This window comes from Molossus molossus, unplaced genomic scaffold (genome assembly GCF_014108415.1).
Source record: "Molossus molossus isolate mMolMol1 unplaced genomic scaffold, mMolMol1.p scaffold_m16_p_11, whole genome shotgun sequence".
Classification (NCBI taxonomy): Eukaryota; Metazoa; Chordata; class Mammalia; order Chiroptera; family Molossidae; genus Molossus; species Molossus molossus.
Genome location: NW_023425346.1, coordinates 69,002,604 through 69,016,999, shown reverse-complemented (window position 1 = coordinate 69,016,999; position 14,396 = coordinate 69,002,604). Strand labels below are relative to the sequence as shown.

At 37.8% G+C, this 14,396-nt stretch overlaps 1 pseudogene; it reads left to right on the top strand.

Moving 5' to 3' along the window:
• The first annotated feature begins 5,755 nt into the window (after positions 1–5,755).
• LOC118625028 lies at positions 5,756–13,230 on the top strand (annotated as a pseudogene).
• The last annotated feature ends 1,166 nt before the right edge of the window (positions 13,231–14,396 follow it).

Here is a 14,396-nt window from a genome sequence, read left to right as displayed (position 1 = left end):
TTGGTCATCAGTGAACAGCGAGGCCAGCGGGTCAAGCCCCGGCACTTCCCACCCCTGCGGAGAGCATTCCGGCTCCCGGACCTGCCAGACGTCCTGGCAGCAAGAGACCAGTTCTCAGGCAAGTTTCCTTAGCCAGAGGCCATTGAACAATCAAATCGAATAATTAACTTTGTTTTCAAATTCCATGTTCATGAAGCAAACTTATAATTATATTTTGGCCTTCCCATAGGGAAAGAATTCACTGAATAAAGTGTGTATTTAACTGAAACCTTTGGTGACTGCGATGGCAAATCAGACTGAGATTTGAAAACACCAATTCCAAAATGAATAGATTAAATACATTGTAAAACGTAAAAATACATTTGATGAAGATGAAGACAATATCATCTTCAATTCAACCAAAATGAATAGATTAAATACATTGTAAAATGTAAAAATACATTTGATGAAGACAATATCATCTTCAATTCAACCAAAAATGGATGCATGAAGGATGTTCACTCTCAAAGATGGTAGAGACAGCACAGAGATTTTTTTACTTCATTCTTCACTTTTTAAAAAATTAATTTGTTTTTCTTTATTGAATTTGTAGAGAAGAAGGGAGAGGGAGAGAGAGATAGAAACATTGATGAAAGAAAACATGAATTGGCTGCCTCCTGCATGCCCCCCACTGGGGATTGGGCCCACAACCTGGGCATGTGCCCTGACTGGGAATCGAACAGGCAACCTCTTGATGCCTGGGTCGATGCTCAACCACTGAGCTACACCGGCGGGGCTCATTCTTCACTTTTTGAGAGACTTACTATGTGAGATACTGGGGCTACAACAATGAACAAGATAGTCATGTTTTCTGCTTTTGAGCAAAACTCTACTCAAAAGCAGAGACAATTATATAATGGTAGTTAAATAATTAATTGTAATTTTTAGTAACAGAGGTGAGAATGAGAAATATGCTACTAGAACACGAACTGAGGTGCTGTCCTAGTCTGAGGGGTCAGAGATGGTTTCCCTGAGAAGTAACCAATGACTGGGGATAGGAAGTCTGAGTAGGGAGGGGCACTGGTAACGACAGACGACTGTGGGCAAGATTTCTAGATTGTATCAGTCAAGGTTCTTGGTTACGAACAATAGAAGCTAGCTGACTAGCTAGCAGTTAAAAAATATATTGAAAAAAGTGTTGGGTATATCACAGAATCAATTGGGGGACTGGGAAATCAGATTAGAGAAAGAGCCCTCTGCTGTCTCGATCATTTTAGTTCTGTACAAACTCCACAAATGCCCTGGCTTCAGCAGAGCCTCAACTATCTGCTACACACTCGGCTGCCCTGGTGTGGGGTGGGGCACTGCATGAGGAAAGACAGAGAGCAAACTGCCGATGAACTCCATGCTGCCTGCTTTGCTTTAAAGACAGTCAGATTCAACAAAAACAAGCAAACAACAAGAAACGCCCAAAATGAACACCTGTGCTAGCTAAACAAATACTTCTGTGGGCTGGATTTAGTTGGTCTGCTGTTCCTCCTTCAGTATCCCTCACTCTACCTTAAGTGACTTTTCAAAATAGTCACCCAAGTAATACAAAGCCCTTTCACAGCAGGGATTCTGGGCTAAAAACAGAGCAGTGTACAGTGTCTAACAGACAAAGTGAAAGAGAGAATTGGATAGCTACTTACCAATGATGTCAGGGGTCATTGATAGGAAAACGGGCTAATCCCTACGAAAATCACAACAGTTAAATTTCAAATCTGAAAAATAACTGCCTATTTTATAATTACAGTAATAGCCTGCAGTCTTATTCTGTGTGTATTTTACCACGTGGAACTGGGAGACAGTTTGGTTTTGTATTCTAGGACAATGTTTGAGGTTCTGACCCGGTCGCAGCTGATCTAGGGCTTAAAGTAAAAGTGGAGCTATTGGATGCACATTGGTAATGACCTGGCATTTTGTCAATTTTATTCTTTTGCTAATTGTAACATTGCCCTTGTTTGAGACACTTCAGGGCCAAAATATATCTATTTCACATAAATGTGAAACAAAGCAATCGAATCTTGGTGGGAAAGGAAACAAATTAGCTTGTTCTATTTTTTTCTCAAGTATTAGATTTTCAGTCAGGGATTTTATAGCGTCTCTGTGTGTGGCATTTTCAGAGAATGCTATAACTGAATTGAGTATTAATGCACTTAAAAGCTAAATATTGATGATGTGCAATGAACAATCTGCTAAATGTTAATACAATTTATCCTTTTTAAAATGTATAAACATGACATATTGCCTGCACTTAGTGCTAATCTATTTTAGACATTCATTTGGTTTGACCTATGACCATAATATATTATGTTCCTTGAGATATTTATCTTGTCATTTGGAAACAAGATTACAATTAATGCGACACACATGACTTTAAATTACTATCTCAACTAGATATGTGTGAGTAATGAATTAGCCACAGCTTTGAACCCTCTGCTTATAATTTAAATTACCAGCCTTTAGCTGGTGCCTCATTGTAATCCATTAAATAAGTCACAGAATCAAAGAACCACATATTGTTTCTAATGCTAGACCTATTGCTAATATTTTCCAATTTAATTTGCCTAACCCTAGGTTAATGTATCCGAATTCATGTAATAAAAATAATCACAGGAGAGAGCACTTATATATTTATGTTAATACTAGAATAAAATCATAGCCGGAATTAAACTAAACTAGACATAAAAATTATCTTTTCAGGGCATTCCTTTTATTTATTTATTTTTTTAATCCTCACCTGAGGACATATTTGCATTTATCTTCAGATAGAGTGTGTGAGAGAGAGGGAGGGAGAGAGAGAGAAACATTGATGTGAGAGAGACACATTGACTGGCTGCCACCCACACGACCCAACCAGGGCTGGGGACAAACTGCAACCAAGGTACGTGCCCTTAATGGGAACCAAACCCAGGCCTCTCTTGTCCGCAGGCTGACACTCTAACCACTGAGCAAACTGGCCAGGGTGCATTCCATTTTTTTAAGGAGAAAAAAATATGATATTGAAAAAAGTGAGCTCCCACTAAAGATTTAGTTCACAAAGCATTTTTCAGGAGACAGTCCCATAAAAAAAAGTCCAATTTATTTTGCTTTCCATGCCTCTTTCTCAGCACTGACTTTGCCAGACTGTAAATTCTGGAAAAACACAGAATGGAAACACTAAATATTTTTTGAATGATATCTGTGATAATAAATGATAACCATTTATTATGAATAATGGCAGCTTACCTTTGCTCACTATCCTCTATTTACTATTACTAGATGGATTACAGTATTTATTCAGCTCTTACTGTATGCTAGGCACTGTATTAAAGCACATTTTATGTATAAACTCATGTTTTGTGTATTCTCATGCGTATATAATACATTACAAATACTTGCATGTTGCGCATACTTAAACATTATATACGTGTGTGTGTGTGTGTGTAATTTAATGTAGAAAAAAATCTCTCTTCACCAAGATAAGTTTTTTAAGAGCAGATATGGTCTTAAACCTTAGTATTTTTCCCCATGTACCTGGCAAAATACTGTCACAATATTGCCACTCAGTAAAGACTTGTTGCATGAAAATGAAGATGTTCTTTTGTGTCTTCACGTTTTATAGCACATGAGAAGACAAACAGTTCCACAGAGCTAATAGAACTACAAATAACCCAAACCAGTGGCAAAATAGCAATGTTCCGAGAAGCATAGCTTTCTCTCAGATGTATTAAAATGCTATAGATTTACTAGATTCAATCCATCAACAAGTTAAATGTCTAGTATTAGACTGGAGTGGGGGATAAATAAACTCTACACATTTATAGTCTAACTGAAGAGCCCAGAGTAGTATATATGAACCCAAGAACTATTAAATGCTAAATCTTATGGTACTGCCTAGAACATGAGTTCAGAAAAAGGTATTAGAAAGGACACAAAATAACAGTAGCTCTCTAACTATATATGCCTTTGCATCAGACAGGTGAGGCGTGGATCTGGACTCTGCTAATTTTATGCTGTGTATTTTGAGGCAAGTGACTTAACTGTTCTGAGCTCTTTGCATCACTAAAATGGAGCACTACCTCCCAAATGGAATTGTGACAACTAAATAAGGCCATCTATTTTATACACTTAGAACATTGCCTTTCACAAGGTAAAAATCATTTGGATTAGTTAAAAAGGCTTCAAGGTGAAGTGATACTTTAGATCTTAAAGTGTTCAGCTTTGGGAAGGAGAAGGAGACCCAGGGCAACCAGGCAGAGGAACGGCACAAGCAAGACAAGTAGGAATGAGAACAGCAGAGGTGAGCAAGAGTCAGGGAGTCCTTGAGAACAGAGCGGAAGAAGCTGGCAGCAGAGGAAACTTAAATTTGTTCAGGAAAATGGGCTCAGGAAGTTGGGAGCCATGATAGCATGTGGACAAGTTTGGAAGGGAGATGACATCCACCTGGGGGGTCCTTAGCACTCTGTCTGTAGCTCTCGGAACAGAAGTGTTAGATGTCATGCTATTGTGACTCAGTGCCCTTTATATTTGCTTTCTCTCCCAGCACTTGGCATGTCGTGTTTATATTATGGCAATAAGGGTATTGTTTTTATATAAAGTAATGAGTTTACATGCTGACAGTCCTTCACTTTGTTTTTTGTTACACAGGTCTGATGTATATGTATAGCTATCCCTCTATAAAAAGGGAGATTATATATGTATTAAGATGACCAATAACTGCTCAGAAGTCTTAGAATTAAAGTTCTGTAGAAGTCTAATATGAATTGGATTCTATACAGAGTCCATACCTATGAAAGTCATTCTCCATTATGGTGCTACAATCTTTGGTATCACTTAGAGTGTTTTCTCTTAAGGAAGTACCCAAAAAATGTCAGGTTATAATAATAGAATTAATTATAAGACATATTGATTTAGACTATCTACCTCAAAACTTTTTCCAAGATTTAAAATAAAATTTATATCTGTAGGCAATTTAAATGTTAGTTTTTTAAACTGATTGTATAGTTTAATAAATTAAGGCCATGATGAACTGTATACAGAATGACTCAATATGACACACGGTGAAAAAAGAAAATGTTCCATTTTCCAAAATACCAGACTTCATTTTAAGTGAAATGAAAATGCTAGATAGCTTGACGTTCCAATGCTCAAAGAGCTGGGGATAATTCGTTTTTATTGAACTGGACTATTGTATTCCAAGGACAAATACCTCGAAAAAATAAATTATTGTTCTCGGTTCTTTAGAAATAACAATTCGAGGAGTTTATAGGATTTTCCTGGATGTTTTATTGAGGCTGTCTGGTGCTTATGTAGATTTTCTCCAACACAACATTTGGTTTGCAGGATGGCGGCACCAGGAAAACGGCTGCCTCGTGCCTCGCGAGGCAGAAGCGTGATTATGATGTCATTAGAAATATTTAAATATAAATAACCTTCTATATTTCTCCTTGTCACTTGTCTGGGTTTTGCCAGGAGGAGCCATTTCTGATGGGATTCCCGTGGCCCCGGGATCTCTGTCCTGTTAGCCAGTTTTCCGCCGCTCTGCCCTCCTGCCGGACGGACGGCCAGCCAGGCCCGCGGCCCGGAGCGGAGCTCCGCGTGCGAGTGGGCAGGAGGAGGAGGGCAGAACGCGTTTCCCCTCCGCGTGCTAGGCCCCCTCTTTATAAGGGAAAACCCCATTGTCTGAGGGGGTGCGGGAAGAGGGGGCTGGGGAATAGGGAAGACCTCGTGTTTTTCGCTCAATGGCAAGACAATGTTGGAAGCGGACTCACGTATCCAGCTGAGCAGCGCGCAGAGGATGCTCGGAGTCACCAGAGTGGCTGAGATGCTGCAAACTGGTGAGTGCTGAGCACCCCCAGGCTTTCAGATGCTGGCTCGCCGTGGTACGAAATGGAAGGATGCTTACCAGTCCCGGGGTGAGGGAAGAGAAAGGGACATCTCCCTGCCGTGTGAGGGGGTCGCAGCAGATGCCGGCTCATTTAGGGCTTTTCCTGGGACATTAGCTTGTGGTTCGGGGCTTAGAGCTGAGCTCTAAGAACAGATTTGATGGGATGTTAAACAATCGGGATGCGTGTAAAACAGGGAAGTGGCAAAGCTCAGACCCCATCTGAAGGCCGTTAAAATACCAAACTGCAAAACCAAACCGAACCAAAAATGCTCTGCACACGTTTTTAAACCTAATGTGGCCCATGGCCTTTTGAGTGCAATCTCTGGATTAGAGAGAGTGCTTCTATGAAGCTGCCAGTGGACCAGTGATACATGAAGCAACCGAAAGGGCAGGTTTTTTTTTTTTGTTTGTTTTTTGTTTTTTATAACTATGGCCACTTATTGTTTAGATTAAAACCTTACTGTGTCTCGGGAACTATATTTTATCATTTACCATAATCTTTGAAAAATCGATTCATTCCATGCATACGAAGACAAAGTTCAGCAAATATTTTCCTTCTTATTTACATGATAAATAAACCATGTGAATTTTTATTAGAATCTTAGGAATATAGTTAGCATCATATGGGTCAATTCCTATTTCTATAAGTACAAACTAATTATATGAGCCTGAAAATGTTGACCTGTATAAGAAATTCTGCTGTCGCTGTTAAAATTTAAAGTTTCATTCTGAATTTAGTGGAATGTCTTACTAGGTATGATTCTCTCAAAAAGGCATGAGTACATAAGATATCAGGAACAAATGTAAAAGACATTCATGCTTCCCACTTGTCTAGGGTCTATGGTTCAAAATGGGAGTTGTACAACCTTATGGACTAGGGATTTTTGTTTTCACCCTTGGTCACATAGCAAAAGAAAAGCGATTAATCTACCTTCTGACATCAAAAGGGAGATTGAAAAGTGATAACTATAGACTCTAAACAGTTCTCTTTTCCCCACCACCACCAAGATTGCTTCTATGTATCTTTGAACTAATACTTAAATGGCATACACCCTCTACCAACTCTACGGTTTCAAAAAAGTTAGTGGTCTTGAAAGAGATGAGATAATTTTTAAACCGTGTGTAATACAAATGTGGTTGAAAGTCACATAGATAGCCTTATTTGTGATCATAAATTCCATTTGTATCATAACACTCATCTGTTACTTGTCTTCTCATGTTCTAGAGAGTAGGGTTTTTATTCTATTTTGAATTATGTATTCAAGAAATTAAAATATGTACATAAAAAGGGGGTTGTGATACCTATCTAAGTTTTGGGTTTTGGGGCATGCTTAATAAATGCTTGAGTGAATATATTTGTCATTTTAATAAAGGACTCAGATCAACAGTCATTTTGTCCTGTTTGTGGGTACAAATACAGTATTCTTGACTGTATTTTAAAACATTTTTGAGCCTGTTTAATCAAATGACATTCTTAATTTATAATAATTTAGTCTTTGATGGGTTCAATGTGTATGAACTGATATTTTTAAAAGAGTTTAAACACCTGAAACCTCATTTGATTTCCCTTTGACTCACATGAATGAGTCTAGTCAATCATGTACCATTTTTTTTTTTTTTTTGCCTCTGATGTAAGAGACATGAATATGAGACAAATAAGAAAAAGGCAGTAGTGGTTAATAGTATTTTAGTGTCCATACTAACATTTAACAAAGCTAAACACAGGTAAGTTAGTACATCTGTAGTGAAAGAAGCTAAACACTGAATTATTTAAAAAATGGTAATTTTTGTTGCTGTCAAACCTATGTTAACTTTAGTTCCTAAATTCTGTTCTATTTTAGTATGAAATTAAATAAATACACTTATTTTACTTTTTTTTCCTTATAAAGTATTCTGCTCATTGACCATTTACAGTTAATTAAAAACTAAAACGTTAACCAGGCAAATAAGATGAATTAAGTAGTCTAATGTTGAGCAGGTAGCCAGATTGAATTACTTGGATACCTACTCAAGATTGTGCTAAAAGCTTGTGGACAAAGAAACAAAGCTATAAGTTTCAACTTGTACTTTCCTGGCTCTTCTAAGGAGCAGGACCGCATACCAATAGTTTCTGACTTCATTCACGGGGCAATATTTCCCTGGGTTTTACCATTTTTTAATGAATCAAGATTGTAATACATGATCCCAGCTGTACCACATAAGAATCTATTAAGGAGGTTTCTCCTGCTCTTCACCAGAATGAATTTAAAACTAGAAATTAAAACAAAACAAAACAAAACAAAACAAAACATGAGAAAAGACTTCATTTTGTGTGTGTACATTTGTTTGTTTGTGTTGTTGTTTTTTACAGGGTCAAGGCTATGGAAGATCTCCCTAAAGAATGTCTGGCTTGCTGTTTATGTCCCGCTGTACCATTACTCTCTTAGTCTACACCATTTTTCAACTCATGGCTTTAGGTAGCATTTTAATGGTGTCTTTTTTGCTGGTTCATATGGAGGTCATTGATTATTCGTTGTTCTAATAACAGTATGAAATACAGTTTGTGGTTGCTTTTTGGGCTAAAAAACACTTATTACAACTCCCTGTTCCTCTATGTGTTACCAAAACTGTAACTTTTGGTCGGGTCCAAAGATATCTTTTTGGTCTGTGACTATTCTTTAGATTTTCACATCAGCACATTTTGTAAATGCAGTAAAATAAATGTGCTGCAAGAGCTGGACTTAAAATAAGCAGGGCTCTATCTCTATGAAAGGCAGACAGAAAAACAAACAAATTGACCATTTAGGGTAAGCAGTTCTTACAGGTTTCTAAAGAAATTCCATGTGTACCAAGGAATCTAAAGGGATGAGACACTTAGCTATTCTAAAGGTAAACATTCTCAAAGAATCAATCACACATTGTAAAGGCAAAAATGGAACATGGTTCATGAAAATATTGTTTGCTGACCAGCAGCTTTAGCATCACCTGGGTGTCTGAAATGGTAAACCTCAGGCCTTACTCCACACCTTCGAAATCAGAATCTGCATACTGGCCTGGTCCCCAGGGAGTTGTGAACACTTTCACAGAAGCACATAGTTAGTTTCTATGCTGTCAACACAATGATTCCTAACTTATGACCAGATGATGTTTTTATAAAGCATTGAGGTTTACAGAGGCAAACTGCTTTGAAAATACAGCCTGAATTATTTCTGTTTCAATCTACAACACAAGTAAATTAACCTCTCCAGTAAGGCCAATTGATTTTTTAATTGCTGTTGTAAGCTTAAAGATAGATAAGCTCAGAAGGGAAAATGCAAAACTATACCAAACCACAAAGATCACATTTGAAAAAAGCACACACACTAAATATCTAAAAACATGCTGTAAAATGTCCATGTGTGTTTAAATGTATGAATCTTCAAAATCATGCCTTTTTAAAATTACTTGAGTTGTTGACAGGATAGTTACTTTTGATTTATTTGGGTGTAAAAATGCCACCGGGGAAAGAAACATATGTTTTCTTCTTCTCAAAATTTAAAACTGGCTGAATGAATTAAACTCAAACTTATGAAAGTAATTCACCTTCAGGCTGAGTCTTTCTCATCACAGGGGCAACCAGAATTCGAGAGCGACAGAGTGACATTTATGAACACCTATGATCATAGGTTTTATGAGGGACATTTTCCTTTTCAGCATCTATGGTTGATCGTTATGTCTGAGAATTGATGGAAGAGTGATCACTGATATATTTGCTCTATTACTTGGGTGCCTATTGATCTGATAGTACAGAAGTATCAGTTTCCTGTGAGATTCTCATTTTTCCCTCTTTTTCTCAGCCCTATCCGCCTGCTCTTGCTCATGCTCTCTCTCTCTCTCAATGCCTGTTTTGTGCATGACTTTCTTTCAGACCATAAAATGATTAAAAAGAAACAGAAGGCATGACTCTCATCTTCCAGAATCTTCTGAGTTCCTAATATTTTCCTGAAATAAAACGCCATCTTGACATGTCTGTCTTTTGTGTGTGTGTGTGTGTGTTTGTGTTTTGCCATTGTCATACATTCAGGGCCATTGACTTATTTTTCACTATAGTTTTATTTGTTCTCCTTCCACATCACCTGTTTCTTTATTAGTAGATTAGTTACTATGGAAACATTACTGCCTGGGTGTGGTGACTACCACAATTTATGTATGATTCTTAAAATTTGAGTACATGAAACCAAGATCACACATCACCCTTCTAATACTGGTCATGCTTAGTTTCTAGACATACTTCCCTTTGAGATGCTCTCATCCTTTAAGACAGCTTTTACCTGGTTCAGTGCATTTGAAATTCTAACTAGACATACTTAACAAAAAAAATGTGAACCAAAACATGTTTGTATTAGCAAAAATTCTATTTTTTAACACCTTGCAGAAATTAACAAGGTATAGTGGAAAGGCATGCTGATTTGGTCCTAATATAGAGGAGTAGTATCTACTTCTATCACAAAATCTACCAAACTCTATCAATTTAAAAAAATAAATCAAGACAAATAAACATAAATCATAAAAAATTACTTTTCTAAGTCCAGATTTTGGATCTATGGTAGGTTGCCTGTAGAGTGAAGCCAATCATTTTTTCCTCTTATGTCATAGAGTTGCATAGTTCCAACTTTGGTTCTTGTGGAAGGGCCCACGAATTAATTGGCGGTAGAAAGATTAACGGGAGGAAAGTGTATTATACCGTGGGAGTACTGAGTAGCAAGCAGGAAGCGGAAGTCGGAGGCAAGGGTTATATACGCTCTTCACAACCGGAGGAGTGGCTCCGGGCTTCACTGTGAAAGCATGGGATGTCCTGCTGGGCAGTCTGTCCGGAACGAAGCTGGAAGCTGTCCCAGAAGGGGGTTGATGGCAGATCTAATTTGGGGAGGCTTCACTTCCATCAAATAAGAAAATTTCACATAAGATTTCTTTCTGTTGATCCCTTCAAAGGCTTTCCCCAACTTTCTCATTGCACTGGTGTTTAAGAAGCCATGTTTTGCCTTTGTAATATGTGCTGGTCCTCACTTTATGTAAATAAATATAGGAAATGTGTAATAGTATATACTTAGAAATAATGTCTCTGTCTTAAAAAAGAAGTGTGAGATTTAGCCTTTGTACTCTAGCATGAAATAGTAAAACTAATTAGAGTGACTAGCATAGCCTCTTTGTTAAAATTATGGCATAAAATTATACATCATGTAACCATTGACCCAACCTGCCACATTCTTCACCTTATGAAGATGCATTAAAAAGCAAAGTTTAAGGAATGACCAGGGAATCATATGAGCACAAGTGGAGAACAGGCAGAATGCAAATAGCAAGGATGTTTGGCTCATCTACTGGCTCCCAGGGTGTCTGGATTTTTTTTTATTGCTCCTAGTGTTTAGTGTTTTCTTCTAATGTCTCCAATTTGTGGCTTATTTTCATGGTCCTTTACTGTTTACATGTCCATCTTTCTTCCATAACATTGTAACTCCTCAAGAGAAAGGTGTAGGCACTGGTCATCTTTTCTCCCCAGTATCTGGTACCTGGTACATTGTAAGTGGATCACATCTTGGACCAAATATTTGAGGAACCAAATTTTATTTGTACTTCCATAAATCACCAGAGATGGAAAGGTTTAGGGATCAGTGGATACTCTGAATCTCTCCTCTTGGATGATTAATTTCCTGCTCATGTCTGTGATGTAGAGTGTGACAAAGGATATTCCTTCCTCTTACGTGTTCTTTTCCAATACATGGACCTATTATTACCCCAGGAGAAGTTATATGATGAAAATACCTGCCTTGTTGGCAGGGATCCAGGGACATGGGAAAGCTGTGGCTATTGCAACATTTTATTTTCCAGCTAGCTTCTCCATGGAATAACTATTAATATTTTAAAAGTGACTATTACAAACATAATTACTAACCACAGCAAACACTCACTATTTATTGAATACCAAGCCCTGTGCCAGGTACCTTGCATCTATTTCTTGTTTATTTCTTCCAACAGCCCTAAAAGAAGTTATTAGCTCCATTTTGCGTTTGAGAAAAACCCAAGTTCAGAGAAGCTAAATCACTTGACCAAATTTACAATGCTCAGTAGAAAAGCTTTCAAATTCAGTTGTCCTACAGAGTTGCGGTGCGTGACCTCTCTTGCTATAGCAACATAGGTGGCCAGATCACTCTGCTGTCAACAGAGAACTAGTGCATTTGAGGACACAAAACTCACAGTGATCTGATTGGTTGTTTAATGTTAGCTCCCAGAGTATGCATGGCTGGGGATCTGTAAAACAAAGGAGAAAGGGCCCCATATATAAGCTTCATTATGATTATTTTAAAATCTTTACCCACAATTAATGTACTTTTTAAAGTAAGTCTTTGGGAGAGTGAGTTGAGTTAGCTATAATTTTACCATTTACACTGAGATTAACTATCTAAAAACATTCTCTATATATACTATAATAGTGTAACTTTTGGGGGACTTCAAACAATGTAAGTAAAATCAAAGTAATACATAGACATAGGTTTAAATACAACTATCTATTTGTAGTTCTCCTGATGAAGAATGTATTTAACCACATTGGAACAAAAAGTGTGAAATAAATTAAAATAAGGCATATAAAATAGTGATTTCACAGCCCTGTGCCCATGGCCTCGGCCTACTTCTTCCCAGTACATCTATCAAGTATACTATCTCTTCAGGCACATCATCATCATCATCACTGGTGACACATTTGCTGGTAAATCATGGTTATTGCTACAGTTTAGACAGGAGGTTTCAGCCAGTGCATGATCTTATTATTGGTATAGAGTTCGGTGCTTGAATGGAGACTATTGATGGGAAACAAATAAAACCTCAGCTATGGCACACAGGAGGGCAAACGTCCTTTCGCTCCATCACAAGTTAGTATGACGGAGGTGGACCGGGGGCTTCTTGGTGTGATGTTATGAGAGACACCATCAACCACTTGACAACCTGGTGAGAAGGTGCCCACCAGCATTCCAATTCCAATGTGGTCAGTATGCTTACTGGAAATAAAAGTGATTTTGAATCTAGAAGAAGTAAAAAAGAAGGTGAGACTTTTGCATGAGAACATGGACTGATTTTCATGGAAACTTCTGCTAAGACTGCTTCCAGTGTAGAAGAGGCATTTATTAATACAGCATAAGAAATTTATGGGAAAAATCCAAGGAGTCTTTGACATTAATAATGAAGCAAATGTAATTAAACTTGGTCCTTAGCATGCTGCTATGAATGCCACACCTGTGGGCAATCAGGGAGGACAGCAGGCCACTGTCCTGATGCCCACATGGGGCCTCCTCACTAGTTTTTACACCCGCTCCTGGCTCAGCTGATACATGAACTCTTTGAAATGGCTCTATGTCACAGAACACTTGAATCCTTCAACTTCTTGTATAATTTTGAATAAATGGTTAATGTTCACTTAAAAAGAAAGAAATAGTGATTCTAATGACTATATTTTTTGGAAGTACTATGTCTTTGTCTGTTAGCCTGGCTTTCCTTCCTTTTTATAATATACATTTCTGTTTGGAATATTTGAGATGTGCAACATTATCTGCAAGGAGGCGACAGTGAGAAACTATAGAATATGGTCCACTGTTACTTGTGCCAAAGGCTGGTCAAGGCTCTGTGGTGACAAGAGCAGCTGAAGGGGCTGACAGCTTCCCTGGTGGGATCAGCCTCAGTAGCTGAGGCATAGTGAATGGAGGGTCAGGACTCCTGGGGGGCGGGGCCCCAACACAGGTGTCTCACCTGATTCAATGGAGGGCCTATCATTGTGCTGCAGAAAGCCCTGAATCACTTCTGTCCTTCAATAGGAGCACCTAGATCCAAAACAGGATTTTGTTATAATTTTTTTTTTTTTGAACAAAAGTATTGACTAATGTAAGGCAACGTGTTTATTTCATTAAAACGTGCATGTGTTTTCAAACCTTACAGTTTACATTCAATATTATTTTGTGTTACTTTCAGATGTACAGCATAGTGGTTAGATAATCATACACTTTAAAAGTATTTCCCCTGATACATCTAGTACCCACCTGACACCATACATAGTTATTACAGTATTACTGACTATAGTCCCTATGTTGCACTTTATATTCCTGTGACTATTTTGTGACTACCATTTGTACTACTTAATCTTGTCAACTTTTTTAACCCAGTCCCCCAACCTCTCTCCTCTCTGGCAGCCATCAGTCTGTTCTCTGGATCTATAAGTTTGTTTCTATTTTATTTGTTCATTTATTTTGTTCTTCAGATTCCACACACAAATGACATCATAGGGTATTTTTCTTTCTCTGTCTTATTTCACTTGGTATAATGCCCTCTAGATCCATCCATGCTATTGATTTTATTCTTTTTTATGGCCAAGTAATATTCCATTATATATATGTAACCACCACTTGTTTATCCTCTTGTCTATTGATGGGTACTTGGGTTGCTTCCATATCTTGACTATTATAAACAATGCTGCAATGAACATAGGGGTACAAGTCTCTTC